Source organism: Panthera tigris, chromosome A1 (assembly GCF_018350195.1).
Source record: "Panthera tigris isolate Pti1 chromosome A1, P.tigris_Pti1_mat1.1, whole genome shotgun sequence".
Classification (NCBI taxonomy): Eukaryota; Metazoa; Chordata; class Mammalia; order Carnivora; family Felidae; genus Panthera; species Panthera tigris.
The window spans coordinates 204950444-204971371 of NC_056660.1; the positions used below are offsets into that span (position 1 = coordinate 204950444).

At 39.2% G+C, this 20928-nt stretch overlaps 1 protein-coding gene across 13 annotated transcripts in view; it reads left to right on the forward strand.

The window, feature by feature from the left end:
- The window catches only part of PLCXD3 (phosphatidylinositol specific phospholipase C X domain containing 3), a 219053-nt gene that overhangs the window by 178067 nt on the left and 20058 nt on the right, over positions 1-20928 (forward strand). For 2 of the 13 annotated variants that reach the window (XR_006221024.1, XR_006221028.1), the window contains one exon: positions 6996-7074. The exons of the other annotated variants lie outside the window; for them this stretch is intronic. The gene's annotated coding sequence lies outside the window, so the exon portion shown is untranslated. The remainder of the gene's footprint in view (positions 1-6995; positions 7075-20928) is intronic. 13 annotated transcript variants of the gene reach the window in all.

Below are 20928 nucleotides of genomic sequence, written 5' to 3' on the forward strand. Positions count from 1 at the left end.
GTTGATGGTGGGCAGAGGGAATAAAGATGGAGGGCCCAGGCAGCAGGGATGTTTAGTCAATTAGATTGTGGCACAGTAATTTGGAGACTTCAGCCAGCAACTGAGGAATAAGGAGGCTTGTTTGGGATTTGAAATGAACCAAAGCACATATTTTCAGTAGATGAGCCAGTAAGTGGTGTCTGTTTCAAGAAGTAAAATGGGTCGGATCCGGACAGCACAGGCCACATACTGAGGCGCAAGGAAGAGCCTTCAGGCTGGTGCTCCCTTTCTGCCCTGTACTCACAGGGCTCCTGAAGGGAAGCACAAGCCCATTCCACTGAGCGCTCATCCAAAGGGAACAGCTCCACTCTGGAGAGACCTTATTGAAAACTGGGGGAAGGGGAAGCATTGCCACATCACTAGACACAAATATATAGTTGAACACACTGACCTTCCTTGTTGCAGCAAAAGAGAACTCCCACCATTGGGAACCATGATACATCCCAGTGAGAGGGTCGGAAGGGATTTTAAGCCCTATAGAATTGGGGCTTAGGTTGAGTGACTTGGGGAAAGTTTCAAGGAATTAGAGGTTCTCTCTAGATTGGATTGTGTGAAAAGGGACGGATAATTCTATAAGTGGGTATCTCCATAAGCCTTTACTTATTTATTTATTTTTTAATATTTTTTAATGTTAATTTATTTATTTTGAGACAGCGTGTGAGCACACGAGAGGGGAAGGGGCAAAGAGAGGGAGAGAGAGAATCCCAAGCAGGTTCCCAGCTGTCAGTGCAGAGTCCGTCATGGGGCTAGATCCCACAAACCGTGAGATCATGACTTGAGCCAAAATCAAGAATCTGATGCTCAACCAACTGAGCCACCCAGGCACCCCAAGTCTTCTTTTTTTTATGTTTGTTTGTTTGTTTTGAGAGAGAGATAGAGAGAAGAGGGGCAGAGAGAGAGGGAGAGAGGGAATCCTAAGCAGTATCCACACTCAGCGCAGAGTGCAGGGCTCAATCTCACTACCTGAGCCAATCGCTTAACTGACTGAGCCACCCATGTTCTCCATGAATAACTCCTATCTGTATGGCCAGAAGAAGGATAAACTATAATTGGCAAAGGAGGTGCAGTCATTTATTTTAGTCTAGAGAGGTAGATGTTTGGTTACTTTGTGGGTGATCTTGTTTTTGTGCTTAGACAAAATTAAAGTATCCTTTTTTATCCCACTCTCTCATGATCTCAAGGAACCTAGTCTGAGGTTGGTATTCTGGGAGATTGTTCGGGTCCAAAAAGAACATAATAGGCCTAGTTGTGCGTCAGGCCAGCTTCTAAATGTCAGGGGTGGCTTTTAAATTTCTTTTCTCCCTTTTCAGTGCAATGCAGGGAAGAAATATCACTTCCATTTGGTTTAAAGCCTCTGGTGTGAATTAGGCTTTCCATGTGCTGTTTCTTTGTGGTTCTTTTTCTCACTGAAATAAGTGAGGCTGTATCTATGTAGGAGCCCAGACAATTTTGATAATGAAGCCAATCAAAGAATTGGTGATACCCCAGCCCAGGTTCGTCTACTGAAAGTGAAAACTCTTCACATTGAGCCATACTGACAGTCTTGATATTCTTTCTCTGCAGTCTTAAGTTTCTGCCTATCTCATTGAGAAAGGGTTGGGGCTGAATGGCAAATATAAGGAACCCAGGTGGTAGATATCAAAGGAGTTGAGGGTGAGAAAAAAATGTGAGAACACAGAATTTTATAAAGAGAATTGCTGATTCTTTGATATTGGTGACTATTCCAACTTTCTTCCCAAAGTTTCACAACTTGTTGAAGGCACAAAGAAGCCAAAGGGGAGAGTCAGCTGTCACATTTACAACTGAATTGTTTCCTTGCCCTTTATTTTATTTTTTTTTTAATTTTTTTTAACATTTATTTATTTTTGGGACAGAGAGAGACAGAGCATGAATGGGGAAGGGGCAGAGAGAGAGGGAGACACAGAATCGTTAGCAGGCTCCAGGCTCTGAGCCATCAGCCCAGAGCCTGACGTGGGGCTCGAACTCACGGACCGCAAGATCGCGGCCAGAGCCGAAGTCGGACGCTCAACCGACTGAGCCACCCAGGCGCCCCATTTCCTTGCCCTTTATGGCAGGGGGAGGCATATCCGCCTGGGCTTGCTTGAATGGGTGCACTAGCAGGCTTATTTGTGTTGAGTGCACTTGGTAGACACAGCTTTGGGTGCCTAATCTACGCATTCCCAAGGGTGACTCCAACAGGTATAAATACTTATTTCAGTGAGGTGTATGAGCTAAATCCTCTCTGTGAAAGGATAAAAGGGTGAGGAGTTGCTCTACCTGCACCCCACCTAACAAAATTGTTACAGAAATCTCAAATGAGTTAACTAACACCACTCTAGGCAATGACATTTCAACTTTTAATTTATCACATTCAGTTGATACAATATTTTCTTCCTTAATATTCTCATTATAACAACAATTTAAAAAGCTGTAAATATGATATTTTCTCAGACTCTCTGGCCTTGGGGCATTTCAGAAGCAAACACTACACGCATCGGCGGCAGACACTAATCTTTGGCTTCATGGTGTAGAGCACAGATCTTCCAGCTCTTGATCTGTGTGTCTGGGATTGAAGCCTCGCTCATTAACTTATTTTAAAGTACTAAAAATAATTAGGCAAGGATAGATAGAAACTTGCTTGTCATAATTGATTTTTTTTCAGAAATCGCAAGTATAGCTTGCATTTTTGCTTTAGAATATTCCTTCCTCCCACCCCCTCATCACTTATTTCTCTGTGGCCTCAGCTGTTAAAAGAAAAGAAGCTTACAAGTTGTTTCTGGAGCTGTGACATCCTTTCTTGAAGGAGCGGTATGTGGCAGTGAGACTGTAATGTGTGATTTCATTAGTGAATGCTAACAGCACAGGCTGCCCTTTGGAAATGTATGGGAGATTCGGCCAATATAAAACTGAGCGAATTCACCGCGTAGCTGCTGCCTGTCTGAATACTAAGCAGAAAAGCTGTTGCCAATATGACTTAACTATGGGTTGAAAATGAACCAGTCAAGAGGCTAAATAACACGGTAACAAGTTATTCATGAATGTACATTTTTCAGATGTTTTGGTTCATTTTTGAAGAGTTTAATTTAGATGGCCTGTTTCTCCAAATAAAATACTTGTAAGAAGTAGCTTTTAGTGAAGAGATTGTAGGGAAGCTAGGTTAGATAGTTCAGTCTAAGTCAAATCTGTCAACAGATACCCTGTGTTGATTTGGGGGACATATGATGGAAAAAAAAATAGCCTGGAAACTTAGTTTTATTCCTGTCTTAGTTTTACATTTACTGGTTAGCAGTTGAACGTTTGTGTAATGAATTTGACCCTTATTGCCATTCACAAGAAGAGCAGGCTGCCACGTGCATTTCTACCTGGTTTTATAGACAGAAGGAGAATTTCACACCTTTGCACACACACACACAACTCATTACCACTATGGGCTTACACTTTACACTTGTGTTCTAAGCAGCCCCCAAACAGGATATGGCCAATACTCTTGTATCTGATAAGGACTGAGAGACTCCATAATACCATGGACATTGAGGCAGATGTTTTAATGTCTCCATGACATGGGCTGTGCAAATAAAGGCGTATTCAATGGTCCACAATTTTTTGCTCCAAGTAGCATTAGGTAGCCAGCTTGAGATTGAAGATGTGATGTGTGTGTGTGTGTGTGTGTGTGTGTGTGTGTGTGTGTGTGTGTTGAAAGGTGTAAGAGAGAAGTAATGAAAACAAACAGAAATCTACTTTTCTCTCAGCATCTGTGAGAGTATATCTTCTGATTGGAGGTACAGAAAGTGTTCAAAGACCAGATGTGGTGCTCTCACCTAGTTTCAAGATTGTTCTGGAGCATACAAGTACAGTGATTCTTGAGGTATTTCTTTGGCAATTGAGTTGTGAAATTTTATTTCCCTATCCCAGCATTGCATCGCTTATCTTTGTGATATTTTGAGGCTTTTGTCTTTCTATAACTCTTGCTAAAAATTCAGATAGAACTTAGATATGGTGGGATAGAGAGGAGAAGAAAATAGCATAAACCACTTGGTGAATGTTTTTTATGCTATGGATGTAGAGAATTTTAATTTCTCTTTTTAAAGTGACCAAAGTAGTTTTTCTTAGAGTCCCAGCTCAAGAATCCATCCATCTTTTGAATCAGCCAGTCACTCAACCAAAAAGAATGTGTTAAGACCATGCTGTGGGCTTGAAGTGGGGATAGGAGAGGCATGGTATACTGTCTTATAAAATATTGTCTCCTGATCCTTGGGTTACAGGGTAATCTTTTTAGAACTTGAGATTTATATAGGAGACAGAATTAGAGAATGGCACATGACAGAATTTGCAACTAGTACTAACATTTTGACCTGTAGATTTCATATGCCATAGGAGCTCAAAAGAAGGAAAGATGACAAAAGTGACTTATCTAATATTTCAGGATAATAATACACTGACCATCTCTGCCCTTTACCTTCCTCCAACCATTGCAATGTGTTGTACACAAATATCAAAAGTATGTCTATTTTCTCTACTCAGATGTGGTCTACTTTTGTGGTTCTCTAATCATTGACCATTGACGGTGGTAAACGCATCTTTTCTAAGGTAGAAAATTCTGCTTGATTTTGGGAACATTTCCAGGCAATAAGGTTCAAACTAGGCCAACAAGTTGAGTTCTGTGGTGGTTTCAAAGACCCAACACTTTGTGTGTTTACTGGCGTTAGTGATGGCTGTTTATGAGAGAAGGGAAAACAAAACCATTATGTGAAAGGATTTTCTTTTGACCACAAAATTCAGCAAGTCCCCTGAGAAAATTTGGCAACTATGTGATTCATGTCTTATTTTTTAACTTTGAGGTAGAAAAATATGCTTTTAGGTTTGACATTCTGTCCTGCCCACTGTATATGCCAAGATACTTCCTTTTTTATCAGAAGTACATATCAATGAAGTACATTCCTTCACTTATTGAATTAACTTGACAAGGGAGCCACCTTTGGGATTTCTGAAAGATAGCTGGGAAGCAACTTTTGACAAATATGGTTGGTCTATTTTTTCCTCTCTTCCTTCTCAGTTTTGCAGTGAAAAGGGACAATTTTATAGCAACTTGGCAAAACGTAGCGCAGGAAGTCCCAGCTGTTCTTGCCCCAGCTGCCTGTGAGATCTAATAACATAGGGTGGGAATAGCACATCTCTCAGAAGAGCGCACACATTTTAAGTTGCTTTAATTTTCCTGCCAATTAGACTTTTAAGATGCCAAATGTATCTCCAGGCAACCTCTGTGACAATTTAGTACCCTTTGGTAAAGGAGCTTAAGGCAAAGAAAGATTTTCAAGTGGCAAACGGCAGGGGATACATTTATTCTTTCATCACCAAAGAAAAATGCATGTATGTACTTATGGAGGACACAGGGATATTAATACTGACGCCACTGAAGGATGCTAAAGAGACTGGGAGTCAGAATTCTCAGCCTAGGGCAGGATTTCTTAGCCTCAACACAATTGACATTTTAGATAGGATAATTCTTTGTTGTGAGGGACTGTCCTGTGCATTGTATGACATTCAGCAGCATCCCTAGCCTCTACCACATGACTCCAGCAGCACCTTGACCTCCAGTCAGAACAGTCAAAAATGTCTACAGACATTGGTGTGTGTGTGTGTGTGTGTGTGTGTGTGTGTGTGTGTGTGTACATGCGTACATGTGAAAATTCCCTCTAGTTGAAAACCCCCGGCCGAGAGCAGCCACTGCACAGATCTATGACAGTTACTTTTTCTGGAGCTCAACTCCTTTACTTGTTAAACAAGTGATACCAACTGCTCAGGGATTAGGGAAACATAAAATATTTAGTTATATGGCTTGTTTTTTTTGTCTAAGTGAATATGCCAAAATTTATACATTTTCAGTGTCTGCTGCCTTCAGAGTAGTCACCTTGGGAATTTACTTATCCATCCAAGTGATACTGAAGCAATTTTAAGACCAGTTTTAGTGGGGGTAAATCTTTATCTTTTCAGGGTAAAATGGTTTTTGAAACAACCTAAACTCATTCGGAGCCAAGTTTAATAAATAAAGTGGGTGAACAGAGACGATAAATGCTGTTTGGAGGCAAAATCCAAATGGTACAATAATGAGATTGATTTTTCATATGTGCCTCATGAACATACTCTGAAGGCAATTTCAATAGAGGAGTTATAAAAAGGTTTTGAGTCATCCTACCATTGATGGAATAAGTGAACAATCATCTCCACAGGTAACAATTCTGAATGATAGCTCACTTTCAGCTTGTAAGTTTTGGGGGAGTGTGTTATAAAAAGAACATCCCACGACCTTAGAATCATACCTCATAGAATAGGGTAGTATAAGAGAAAATATTCTTGATCTTGAAAATAATGTCTGTCTTTGAGTATGTTTATTATTATCTGTATTATGTGGCTGTGCTAAGTGCCTGCTCTTCAGAATGACTAATAGATACGATCAGTCCCTAGTCCTCAAGGTGGTTACTTTCTAGTGGGGAGACATATTCATGAACAGTTTAATTCAACATAGTGTGGTAAGTGCTAAGATAAACCAGAAGCAGATGTTCACTGGTTTCTGAACCCAGCACTGCCATTTACTAATGAATTATGTAAGCTGGAGGAAGTCAGTTTCGTCTGCCTTCGGTTTCCTGATCTTGTAAAGTAAAGACATTGACTAGCCTTTGTCCTCTCTTCGGGCATCAGTACTCTAATTCTGTAGTAAGAGTGACAATTTCCAAGGGCATATGAATTACAATGTTTTGTAGGGGAAATTTAATCATATGGTATCTGAACACTAACCTTTAGTTCCATTTGAATTATTACCAAAACAGGAAGAAATTCCCAATTAGATGTTCATGAATACCAACTCTTGAGAGACCTGACCTGTTACTGGTAGTTCATTATTAAAGAATGACTGTAAATCAAATGAATTATACTGACTTTCTTTTTCCCGGACTCTGCAGGGTTATAATGAGCTGTATGTAGCCTTGGTTGACCAGAAGTTGCTGTATCCTAAGAAAATGGCAAGCAGTGGAGAGTGAAGTAAAACGTCTATATTTAAAACTTAAATCAATAATCTTTCGTTATTCAAATCAATGCATTACTACAAAAATATGACTGACATCCATAAACCTAGGTTCAAGTTTAGATGATTTACGGGGTGTCAGTTTCTGACCTCGACATTCTCAACTGTAACATAAAGAAATTGGAATGAGAAGTTATATTTTTGAATAACTACAGTAGACATATCTGTTCTCATTTTAGACCTCCTAGCAATTGAATGATGCAGATATTTTCATTTCTACTTTATATGTGGAAAAAAGGAGGCTTAGCAAAGCAAACCAAATCACCCAGCCTTACCCAGCATCCATGGCAGAGCTGGATACAAACATATGTCTGCCTGATTTCAGAGTCTGTGTTTCTTTTTTAAGCCCCTACACATCACTCCACGTTCTAAGTTGTTTCTGATTAAGTTCTGAAATTGTATGATTTTTTTCACAAATAACCCAAAGCAGTAATAAGAAAGTATCATATTTACTAACAACTATAAAATGAAAGAGAAGAAAATGTTTCCATCTACTTCCAAATTCAGGAATTTCAAACAACAAACAACTTAAAAGTCCTATCAGAAGAGTAGCTTTTCCCAACATGTGAAAATGGCTTCCAATGAATGTCATTGATTCTTATCCAGAATATTTTAGATTCCCAAAGCTTTAGGGATAGAGGAAAAGGCAATCCAATTTTCAGATTATCTCCTTTGGCTAGTGTACTGATTGACATGCTAACAGAAAAATAAGTGTGGTGTTCTATTTGGTGGCTTGCCCAAAAAGCAGCTACCTCCAGCTCCAGTTTTAAACTTCCACCTGTAAGGAGCCTTGGTGATTCAAGAGCTTGTGTACTCAAAGTAGTGATAGTTCAAGATTAAAATAGTCAATTAAGTGAAATATCCCTTTTAACTATATTACTTTTTTATGTTGTAGATTTTAAAAAGCTGTAGCGAAATATAAAGCTAGAGATTAGCAAGAGCTGTCAGATGTGGCTTCCTGTAGAGTGGCACAGCAGTCTATCTGTTCATTTCTTTATTCCTTCATTTTTTCTCCATCCTGGGAATGAGTTCATTCCATTGGGTATCTTGTTTGTGTTTTCTGTATAGTTTAAGTAGCTCAGAGAATTCACTCTGGACACTGAGCTGCGCTTGTCCTGACTCTGCCAACTTGCCATGTGTGATCTTAGGCAAGTTCTTTAAACACTGAGCCTCAGTTCCTCTTCTGGAAAAAAGAAGTGAAAATACACCTGTCTCATAATGCTACTGAAGAGCATAGCATGATAATCATGCAAGGTGTTTAGCTTAGAGCCTAGTACATAGTAAGAGATAAATGTTGACTTTCATTATTATTATTAACAACAGTTTTATGAGGACACCCAAAGGCATTCTGCTAAATTAAAAAAGTAAATAATTCTCTTCGAGAACCCAATTTCCTATGAAGATATTTTATTATTGAGGCTAATTAAATTTACTTTAAATAGAACTTTACTGTAATAGAGCTTATTATTATGATTTGGATTTTCCAATAGATGTGGATACACATGACAATTCTACACACCAAGGGTCAGATGTTACATGGCCATTTTGCAGCATGTATCTTGGGGTTTTGTTTTTCTCTAACACTAATATTACAGATTTCTATTATGTTGCTCATTATTTTTCTTATAATCATTTTTAAAACTAAGCTCAAATCTGTTACAGTGATTCTGTACATCGGAGTTACCAGTGGAACTTTACAATCTACGTGTGTTCAAGCCCCTTCTTTGGAGATTCTGCAGTGGGCCTGGATCTCAATGTCATTTTGGTGTTGGGTCTGGTTTGAGAACCACTGATTGACTATCCCATGAGCTCCTTGAAGAGAAGGACCACCACCTTTTCAGTTTTATACTTCCTAAAATGACTTATAATAGCTATTAAGTCTTTTCTGAGTAGTTTTGGAGGTCAGATATCATAGAAGAAAATGAAAGAAAAATTGAGGAACATATTCCAAAGAAACCAAGTCTTGCATGTTTTTAGAAATGAATTAATATCTAACAAATTCATAATTGGCCAAAGTCACCTAAACTTATTATGGTAACAATTTTTTAATTGATAATGTAATTTTCAAAAATTCAATCTGTAGTATTCTTCTGACATCTGTATTGGTTTATACCAAGGAGTAAAGAAAAGACTAGCCACAATTAACAAATAGCTTAAATACTTATCCTTCAGGGATCTACTAACAGGTTGGGCTAGCTAGATAATGTTGACAAGGAGCTGCGCTGAGAAAGACATATTGTTGTCATTAATCACATTTCCATTGTTTAAATACATCAAGCAATGCAGCAGGTTCTGTTGCAAGTAAGCATATATCCATCTCAGGGTGAGGTCAAGCGTGTCTGCACAAATACGGTTGTTATAGTAAAACTGAAAATAATTCATTACAACTCTTCTAGGATCTCTGTCACCCTTGGTGACAATTTGTTGTGACTGGGGTAATTGTGCAACTAATTCTGGCAGTGAATGGTGGGCCCTTAGGTTGTGTGAGTTCTCCACATCCTTGTGCCCCCCTCCGTGTTTTTCCACGTGGCTTGCAAAAACATCACGCACCCTCCAGATGGTATGGCTTAGTGAGCATTTCCCACTGCAGCCCCATCAGCAAAGAGATGGGAAGGGAGAAAGATTCCTTCTATCTCTAGGAGTCACTTCCCTGTGAGGTTTTGGAAAGGGTTGTTTCAGAATATATTGATGTGTTTCAGAATATATTAATATCAGAAAGATTTGTTCAGACATGGTACTCTGCAAACTGGATGAAGGTGAGCCATTTTTATTTTTAAAACCAAAGATCCACATGGTTTGGGAATTGTTGATACCCCTAATAATATGAAGTCTAATATTTGTGTTAATGAAAGAACAATCAAAAGCAGTGACCCCCAAATCAGTTAATAATAACAGCATCTCAATAATTGCTGATGCCTGTAATCTTAGATCCACACACCTGAACTGATTTCCCCAAAGTCACTTGCTGATTTTTATTTAGGCCAAAATCTCCAGTTATCATGCCCAGTTTTCTCTCAACAACACAGGGTCACTCTTGGTAGTAATGCCCACCATTGTAATAAATTTCTCAGGGACATCAAGATGCTCAGTTTTCTTAGAGAAGTGATTGGGTAGTAAAGATAAATGGACTGGTTTTGCAAACAATTGTTTCACGTAAGTTAACAATTGAAGCCAAAGGAAATCATCTGATGTCCAAAGGAAAAACATATACGTGTGGAATAAGAAATAAGACCTAAGGTCTGGTGAGCAGAAGTTATTTTCTTCTTCTCCTAGTATTATCCCGATCTATTCCAATCTAAACTTCACCCTGACCAACACCCACCACATCTCCACTTGCCAGATCTTACACGCAACACACTTTTGTGATTAGGACAGCAGGGATGGGAAGAGGACATTTGGTGAATGAAAACAATGCACAGATGCTCATTTCCTTTTAATGTGTATAATATATGTCAAACCAATTAAAGAAAAACTCTTAGGCACAGTTTTCCAGTTCCCCAAGTGAATATGTAGGTCCTCTTCAGGAGCAGCAGGGAGTAAATTTGGATGGAGTGTAAATGAACACTAACTGTCCATAGCATGACTCTGTTAAGAGTTCAGAAAAAGGTGGGGCTTCAGTCTTAAACAGGAGCATGGAGGTTGGGGTAGAAGTGGTTTGTGATATTATCATTTCAGACAAGTGCCTTGGAAACATTATTAATCAAGCTGTAAAGTGTTCTAGAGATCATTGTCCCTGTTCCAGTTAGAAAGGTGTTGCTCCAGGTATTATATGGCTCTTTGTAGCTCTGTGCACTTCAAAGTATGATCTCCAATGACAGAAAAATCATTTACGTCACATAGTAAAATGTTAGGTTAGGGGTCTGTGATATCTAGAACTCAAAAAGTACGTTCTGTGTGTCATAGGTCGAAGAGGCTGCCTGCCTCTACCCTCTTAGCAGACTGATGCCCGGTGTCAGCCTTGTGCTAAGGGAGGGAGGGGGTGGTAGTGCAGTGAGGTGCCTTGGAATAAACACGGACACATTGGGGTCTCAAAAGCTTGGTGTGAGTGTGTATTCTGTCAGGGAGCTTTCCTTTAGACATATAGAACTCTATGTGTCTAGGGGTAAGGGAAGCATACAGTACATTAGGGAAATGACAAGGGGTTCTGTATTCTGTAACAGCATTTGGGATTAGAGCAAGAAATAGCTGTAGAGAAAGAAAAATGGTGCACATTACAAAGGGTCTTCCTTGTATTTCATCCTAAGAAATTTGAGGTTTCCGTGAGAACTAACTGAATGGTTTTATGCAGGGAAGGGTATGATCAGATTTGGATTTAGGCAAGTCACTGTATCCACAGTAGAGAGAATGGGTTCAAGCGGGGCAGTACTGCAGACAAGGAGACCAGAGGGGAGTTGCCAGACCAAAATTCCTATTGGAGCAGGAAGTTTGTCTAGTTTTGCACCTCACGATCTAGGTACATAATAGGTAGTCAATAAATTTTTGTTGTGGTTTTAATTTAGATACCATATGGTGATGGACGAACTAATATGGTGACATCAGAGATTAAAAGAGATACACAGAAATTCCAAAGATGTTAGTGAGGTAGAATCTATAAGAGGTGACAATTGACTTGCTATAGGAAAAGGTGAGGGGAAGGAGTTGTAGGAGTCAAAATAAAAACAAAGGTTTCTGGCTTGGCTCCCTCACGATGCCATTCGCTAAAGTCAGCAACACTGGACGTAGAGCAAGATGTAGAGAGAGAGAAGATGACAGTTTGCTTCAGAGATGTGGTCTTCGAGAGGTTAGTAGGATGTCTAAGTTCCAGAATGCAGTGTTTTAAACAAGAGTCCACACTGTTATTTAATGCCTTATTTACTGCCTCTAGTAAACCTCCTTAGCTGTGATGTGCATTGTCTTTAAGTCATATGAAAAAGTCTTCATACTTTCTTGCTCTTTAAAGCTTTTCACTAAGAGGATTCTCCTTCAAACAGGTCCAACTCTGGGAAGTATGAGGTGGCGAAGGGTCTTTTTCAAATTAACGTTTCTCATTTAGAAATCTCTTAGAAAATTACCTGAAACTTAAAAGAAATTCGCAGCTCCAAAAGAATGACTTGTTAAAAAAGGATTTGTCTCATTTTAAGCTCTCTAAACAAAGCATTTTTCAGCTGTCAAGAATTGTTCAGATGTACGTTTGTTTTTTGCTTGAGTAACACAAAGACATCTGAGTCTTAAAAGCATCAGGCTTACTGGGGCAGAGTTCAGAATAGTTTGTGCAAAGGTAATTTGTGCAATGGATTGCTACCCTTATTGTTAACCAAGTGCATTAAGAAAAACAGGCAGAGATTTAAGACAAGGCTAATTATCATTCATTCATATCTTGAGCACCTGCTTTTGCCAGCATTTGCTAGATGTTGTCCATTCAAAGTTAAATAAGATATTGTCCTTGCCTTCGTAAACCCAGAGAGTTCCAGGAAAAATTCACAGAAAAAGTGGGTTTTGATCTAAAAATTATAATCAGTAGGAATTTGCCAGATGAATCTGGGGGAAAAAAAACTCTTAAGGCAGAAGGAATACTGCATGCAAGTTGTAGGAGGTGTTTAATAGGCAAGAATGTTCGTGTTAAAAATGCACAAGGTGTTTAATGGGGTTTGAACTGAAATTCATGTGGGAGGGGACCAGATGAAGTAACCAGAAGTTTAATAGAGGTCAGACAATGGGGTGGGTCCTTTGTGTATAAAGTCTTTCAATTGATAAGGGAAATATAGTTCCTTGTTTTATATTTTTAAAAAATACATGGATGCATTGGGAGAGCATATCTGTGGCTATAGTTCATCCTGTGACCAGTTTTATCATCAGCCAAATTCACTGATTCAAGTTCTCAGGATCTGGCCATTCTTGGAAATCGACCATATCTGGCCTCATTAAGCCCACACAACTTAATGTTGCAGTAGGTAAATTAGATAAAAGTGACCTAGTTCTTAAATGTAATATTCACCATGAAATTTAATCTTCACCATGACAGAATATTGCAATCATTTTGCTCCTTTTTTCAAATGTTCCCTCAAAACAATGAAACAAATGTTTCCTCAAAAACATGGCATATATTTCTCATATGTTTCAGAGCAGCAGAGTGAGGCATGAAATTTGAGTTATATTACTTAATTGAAAAATAATATACACTCGACTTAACATCTTAAAACCAAGATCTTTGGTCCTTAAAGTGTAATGGGCAGTAGTAATATCATTAACATTGTTTATTCATTGAATGAATGAATAAATAATTTACTACACTGACAACAGTGAGAAACCTGGAATTTGAAAACTGGAAAGGATGTCCAGCTCTCCTTATAGCAATTTCACTTAAATATATGAAAACTGAAGGCCACAAGTCCAAGAGCTATTTAGTAGAGTTGGTCCTAAAATTCTGGTCCTTGGGCTCTCAGGCCAGTGGCTCCTTCCCACAATATGTCTCCTGTCATCACTGAGATAATGTTTGAATTCCCTCTGTTTTGCAAGGACTCCAAGTAGGAAGGACAGCGAGAACCTCACTTTACTTGTATATATGGAATGCTCAGACCTCCCACCACATTATGGAAATGTAATGACAGATAAAAGGAAAAAGGATCCCTACTAGCCTGAAGCTCATCCTTCAGTGAAAATAGATTTTAGGGTGATGGCTAAATAAAATCACACTGGTATGAAATGACAAGCTATAGGGAATGGTAAGTGGGAAAGATGTATGCTCCAACAGAAGCAGATAGCAGAGGGACCTAGTGAGTGAGTAGGGTATCTACCTTGATTTTTACATTTTCTTAAAAATCCAAGAAATCTGAAAGATAGAGCAAGTTTGCCTCAAAGAGAGTTGTGCGACAGCACTTGGGATTTCTTTGATAGTTTATGAAACACGTCATCACCTAATTTGAAGTTTTTCCAATCTTTGCCAAAAACAATATGATAAAGGATGGTTTGGTGAATTTTGTCCAGTGTAACAACAGGGAGCAACTTTTTGCAGAGTTTACCACAACCTCAAGGTGGTGGTAAAGGCATAAAGTTGCGAAAAGTAATTACCAGTCTCAAATTCCAAAATAATAATAAAAACACCAAGATCTAAAAAGGAACTTAACAAATATGAGATTTTGATTTGCTTATGCAATATATTGCTCAGACTTAAGAGGCAATTTTCTGGGGAAAATACTGTTGTTTATAATTACTCTACTCCATAGACCTCTGTGGGACTCTTCTTATACTAAGTCTTCTAGAATGGGTACCAGGACAATTTTCTTAATCTTGTCTTTGGACAGACTTGGACCTGATTTTTCTGATTTATCTTATATGCTCAAATCACCATTATTGTATTCCATTAAGTATGATTTAAGAAAGATGACATTTGTATTTGATGACTCAGCCCTGCATGGCAATGACAGTCTTTTTAATGGGATATATTTGACCCCTAAAAAGAAAGATAGATTCCCGCGAAAGTTCATAGTATCTTCTGCATAAAGGAGATAGGACCTAAGATCCTAAGATTATTGCCCCTACTCTCATAGCTTCAGGCAGAGAAAAAGGAACAGATGGAAGAAAAGGCCAAGCGAAGAGAAAGTCTCAAAGAGAGATGGGGAGTGCAGTAGATGTGGGATCAGGTAGGGGAACTGCAGCAAACAGACCTCTCCCGGTACCTCCTTTATGGGGTCTGCTGTGGAACTGGCTGAAACCAACACACCTCATTCATTTTCAACGAATACATGGGAGAAACTAGGAGAATGAGAGAACTGAGCCCTTCAAGAAAGGGAGGTGGAGGAAAGCCTCGGCCAGGCATAGGGTGTTTCGAGCCTAGTCATTTCTGGGAGTCTCACTGCGGAAATGCCCTTGAGTGTTTTAAAGCAAGGGCACTCAACCAGCATGTTGCAAAACTGCACGCTGAGCTGTCAACTTTTGATCAATGTGTAAAATTTACTTTGGCTTTGTTGTGAATATAAGGAAAGCAGACAGCAAACTGCCCCCACGTTTACTACGTGAAGAAGAAAAGACATAGCAGATACTCAGCCTAAAGGGGAATGATTTGACTTTCGAAGGCTCCTGGGACCTTGAAATTAAAAATGTTCTATGCAGAACTACTTAAAAACTTGAACAAGAGGCGGCTGTGTGAGGCTTGTGATATCTGGCGATGCAGGGGATGGAAGACACTTCTTGCGTGGGAAGTGTGACTGCAGTCTTCATCAGCCTCACCCATCATGTAATCATCTGCAGACAGACACGAACTGAACAGGCTGGGCAACGCAATGCAGAACTGGATGCAGTTCTCTACAACAAAATGGAGCAGAGCACTAAGAGAAAACAAAACAACCTCCCTGTTTCCTGGGACATTCTAAGACTTTGCCCTGGGAGTTTACAGGTACAGTGACGGGAGAAAGCAGGTAGAATAAGCACAGAGCTTGGACAGCCAAGAGAGCAGTGCTCCATTAATGCAGAGTGATTTATACTCACTGTGGTGCACGTGGTTGTATTGTAATCATTACTCGTTTAGTGCTTTTTTTATCAAGGGTGCAGCAAGGTATTCCATAGCATTTTAAAGTGTCATTTGAATCTCCAAAGTACAAGAACCACTGCTTTAAACCCTTGGACTCCTTCATGTGGGGAAAGTGTGAGATGTGTTTGACAAACCCTCACCTCCAACTCTCCCCTTCCCCATGAAGCCGGATGTCCTCTGGTTGTCGCAGTTTCAACGAATGTTGATTTCTTGGGGATAATATCCTTTTATCGCATTCTGGCAGAATTTAGGGTAACAAAAAGTTAAAGAACTCCGCACACTTTTCCCAAAAAGAGTACTTGACATCTCTGAATTTGGGAGAAGTTATTTTCCTGAGAATGAAAGCCCCGTTTAAGAGCTGATTGTCAAAATGACATTTTTCACCCCTCCATATCACTTTGAACTTGTGATCACTCTTTTGTTCCTAAAGTCACACTTAGTACCCTAACTGCCTCTAATGAGTCCAGCCATCCTCATTTTTAGGGTTTTACTTAAATTTCAGTTAGTTAAAAAAACAATGTAATATTAGTTACAGGTGTACAATGTAGTGATTCAATAATTCCATACAACATCCGGTGCCCATCACAAAGGCACTCCTTAATCCCATCATCTGTTTAATCTACCTCCCCTCTGGTAACCATCAGTTTGTTCTCTATAGTTAACAGTCTGTTTCTTGATTTGCTTCTCTCTCTCTTTTTTCCTTTGCACATTTGTTTTGCTTATTAAATTCCATATATGAGTGAAATCATATGGTATTTGTCTTCCTCTGACTTATTTCACTTAGCATTATACTCTGTAGCTCCATACATGTTGTTGCAAATGGCAAGATTTCATTTGTTCTGATGGCTGAGTAATATTCCATTATATATATGTAATTCCATTACACACACACACACACACACACACACACACACACAGGACATCTTCTTTGTCCATTCGTCAGTGAACGGACATTCAGGCTATTTCCATAATTTGGCTATTGTAGATAATGCTGCTTTGAACATTGGGGTGCATGTATCCTGTTTGTATTCTTTTTTTTTTTTTTAATTTTTTTAACGTTTATTTATTTTTGAGACAGAGAGAGATAGAGCATGAACGGGGGAGGGTCAGAGAGAGGGAGACACAGAATCTGAAACAGGCTCCAGGCTCCGAGCTGTCAGCACAGAGCCTGACGTGGGGCTCGAACTCACGGACCGCGAGATCTTGACCTGAGCCGAAGTCGGCCGCCCAACCGACTGAGCCACCCAGGTGCCCCTGTATTCTTTGGGTAAATACCTGGTAGTGCAATTGCTGGATCATAGGGTAGTTCTATTTTTAACTTTTGGAGGAATCTCCGTATTGTTTTCCAGAGTGACTGCAATAGTTTGCACTCCCACCAACAGTTGCAAGAGGGTTCTTTTTCCTTTGCATCCTCACCAACAATTGTTGTTTCTGTGTTGTTGATTTTAGCCATTCTGAGAGGTGTGAAGTGATATCTCATTGTAGTTTTGGTTAGTAGTTCCCTGATGATGAGTGATGTTGAGCATCTTTTCGCGTGTCTACTGGGCATCAGTATGTCTTCTTTGGGAAAATGTCTATTCATGTCTTCTGCCCATTTTTTAATTGGATTATTTATTTTTGGGGGTGTTGCATTATATGAGTTCTTTATATAAGAACTTACTTATATATTTTGGATACTAATCCTTCATTGGATGTGTCATTTGTAAATATCTTCTCCCATTCTGTTGGCTGCCTTTTAGTTTTGTTTCCTTTGCAGTGCAGAAGCCTTTTTTTTTTTTTTTTTTTTTTTTTTTTTTTTTATAAAGCCCAGTAGTTTATTTTTGCTTTTGTTTCCCTTGCCTCTGGAGACTTATCTAGAAGGAACTTGCTACAGCTGATGTCAAAGAGGTTACTGCCTATGTTCTCCTCTAGTATTGTTATGGTTTCAAGTCTCACATTTAGATCTTTAACCCAGTTTATTTTTGTGTTTGGTAGAAGAATGTGGTCCAGTTTCATTCTTTTGCATATTGCTGTGCAGTTTTTCCAGAACCATTTGTTGAAGAGACTTGTCTTTTGCCCATTGGATATTCTTTCCTGTTTTGTCAAAGATTAACTGACCAGCCGTTTTTTTGAAAAAATAAATCTTGGGGGCGCCTGGGTGGCTCAGTCGGTTAAGCATCCGACTTCAGCTCAGGTCATGATCTTGCGGTCCGTGAGTTCGAGCCCTGCGTCGGGCTCTGTGCTGACAGCTCAGAGCCTGGAGCCTGTTTCAGATTCTGTGTCTCCCTCTCTCTCTGACCCTCCCCCGTTCATGCTCTGTCTCTCCCTGTCTCAAAAATAAATAAACATTTAAAAAAATTTAAAAAATAAAAAATAAAAAAAAATAAATCTTGCTTTGGAAACAGAAGAACAAACACAAAAACAATTTTATGGACACTTAAACAACTACTGGATAGAACTAGGGGTCTTCACCTTGCATCTGTAGAACTGGTAATGTGTAGATATGTAGAATCTTTCTCATACTTTTATACTAACAGCCATTATTTGTCAACGGGTATTGCCAACAAATCATAGTAAGGATTAGTAGGTGACATCACAATCATCTAAGAATTTTGAATTATGTTTGAGACCCTGTTGCCAGATAATTGAAACAAGTATTTAGATGTGTGATTATTTGACCTTGTTAGTTCCTACCATTTTTTACTATCCTTGGCAGACTTCCCAGGGCTCAGTACTTCTGTACTTTAAAAGTATAGAAGGCAGTTTAAAAGTCACTCTTTTGGGGGCACCTGGGTGACTTAGTTGGTTAAGCCTTCTGACTTCGGCTTAGGTCATGATCTCATGGTTTGTGGGTTCAAGCCCCTCATTGAGCTCTGTGCTGACAGCTCAGAGCCTGGAGCCTGCTTCAGATCCTGTGTCTCCCTCTCCCTGCCTCTCTCCCTCTCACACTGTTTTTCTCTCTCTCTCTCAAAAATAAATAAACATTTTTTTAAAAAGTCACTCTTCTTCCTTACCAAGCACTCATGGATCAACTGAAGGTCTTGATCTCTCCCAATGCCTTTTCCTTACTGATCCTGCATTTTAGGGACTACAGAGCATCTAATGTGTTCACCATCACCTCTGGTCCAATGCTGTTTGGATATAAAACAAAACAAAAACAAAACCCCTAATAATTTGCTCTATTTCTAAGTCATCATTTGATGTAATGGTAATGGAATTTTTGGAAAAAAAACTGTTTCAAAGTTGGAAGACCTTTTGTCATTTTATTTGCAAAAGCCACTTTATTTTGTTACTTAACTAGTTCAATTAGACAAGTAGATATTGGCATTGCAAAAGAACACCAAGAATGCCTGGATTTTTTTTCCAGTTTCCCATACCGACTCAAAATTCTGTTCTCATTTTTCTGACATTAAATATAAAGATACAAAACATTAGTTCCTGACAGGATTTCTCAGCTATACGTGATTGCTTCTTTTTGTCTTCCCACCTATATTTTAAGATAATGGTGTGCTGGGGTCCATTTGGAACCTCTGTTAGACTATAATATCACACAAATAGTCATGCCTTTTTTTTTAAATAGCATCCAGACAGCTGCTCCCCTAACTCATTTTGGAAATGAGGCTAATACCTTACAAAGCAAAAAACACTTTACCTAGAGAATCCTCTTAAGTCTTAAATAATCATTTGTAAAAAAGTGTTTGTTTCTCCAAATACCCACGAAAGCTACTGGAGAGCATCTCTAAAAAATCTCTCCATCTTTCTTCCTTGGAGGAAATGGTTGGAGCAGCAATGCCTTGGAGGAACAATGACAGGATATCCAGCATCCCTGAAAGAGTGGTGGTGGTAACAGAGATGCTGGTGTCACCATCAGGAGAGTGGGGGAAGCAAAGAGAAAGAGTGGTAAAGCCAGCAACTTTCATTGTCTTATGGATTGGTTAGCCCTTTGGGGGACAATGGTGTTTTTTTTTCCTCTCTGTCTTTTCTTTCTTGCCCCTGTTTGGTGATGCTTTGAGTAACAGTTGCCCCCACCTGATGTAGTGTTAGAACAGGGAACACCTAGGGAATCTGCAAGTCAGGGCAAACTTGTCAGAGAGAAGATAGAGAAGCTGAAGGCCAACAGGAGTTTGAGTGGTTTCACATGTCCCCTGCTAATATCCATCATAATCAGGAACACCTCTAAGATGATAATTGCCACATATGGCCCTGAGATGCAGACACAGGTACAATGAGCTCCCTGCCTTTAGGACCTCAAAGTCCAATGAGAAAGGTGGGCATAGCAATAAATTGTCATAGTGTAGTATGATACACCACTAATATAAGTATGAACAACATGATGTAAGAGTTTGGAGAAGAAATCTGGCATTTTGTCTTTGAGTGAAAGGTTGCTAAAGACCTATGAAACTGATCTAGTAAGTACCAGAATAGACCAGTTCTACTGGATAGTGAGTTTTGCCAATAATGGACCAGAGATCATTTAAATAAGTAAAGAGGGGTTTTTCGTGTGTTTTTTGTTGTTGTTAGTTTTTTGTTCACTTGTTTGTTTGTTACTGTAGTAAGGTCTCTATTGGAGGTCCTAAACTGTCCATTTATTAAACAAGGAGATAACTATGCACCTGTTAGAAAGGCTAAAGTCCAAAACACTGACAACACCAAATGCCCCACCCAATGTGGAGTGACAGGAATTCTCATTCTTTCTGGGAGGGAATGCAAAATAAAACAGCTATTTTGGAAGACAGTTTGGTAATTTCTTACAAAGCTAAACCTAGTCTTACCATATGATCCAGCAACCTCACTCCTACGTCTTTATTAAAATGAGTTGAAATCTTACGTCCACACAAAAGCCTGCACATGGATGTTTATAGCAGCTTTATTCATAATTGCCAAAACTTGGCAGGAACTAAGATGTTCTTCAATAGGTGTATGGATAAACAAACCATGATACATCCATACAAGGGAACATTATTCAGTGTTATAAAGAAATGGGGCATGAGAAAGCATGGAGGAAACTTAAATGCATATTGGTAGATGAAAAAACTCAGCTGAAAACATTCAGGTAAAGGAAAAGCTATGGAGACAGTTGGATGCTGGTGATGGTTGCACAGCAATATGAATGTATTTAATGACCACTGAACTGTACACTTAAAAATGGTTACAAATGTAAATTTTATGGTATGCACATTTACACACACACACACACACACACACACACACACACACACACACACACTATAGGGACAGTAAAAGACCAGTGGTTTCCAAGAGTTTAGGGGAAGGGAGGGTGGGTTGAATAGGTGGAGCACAGCATTTTTAAGGCAGTGAAACTATG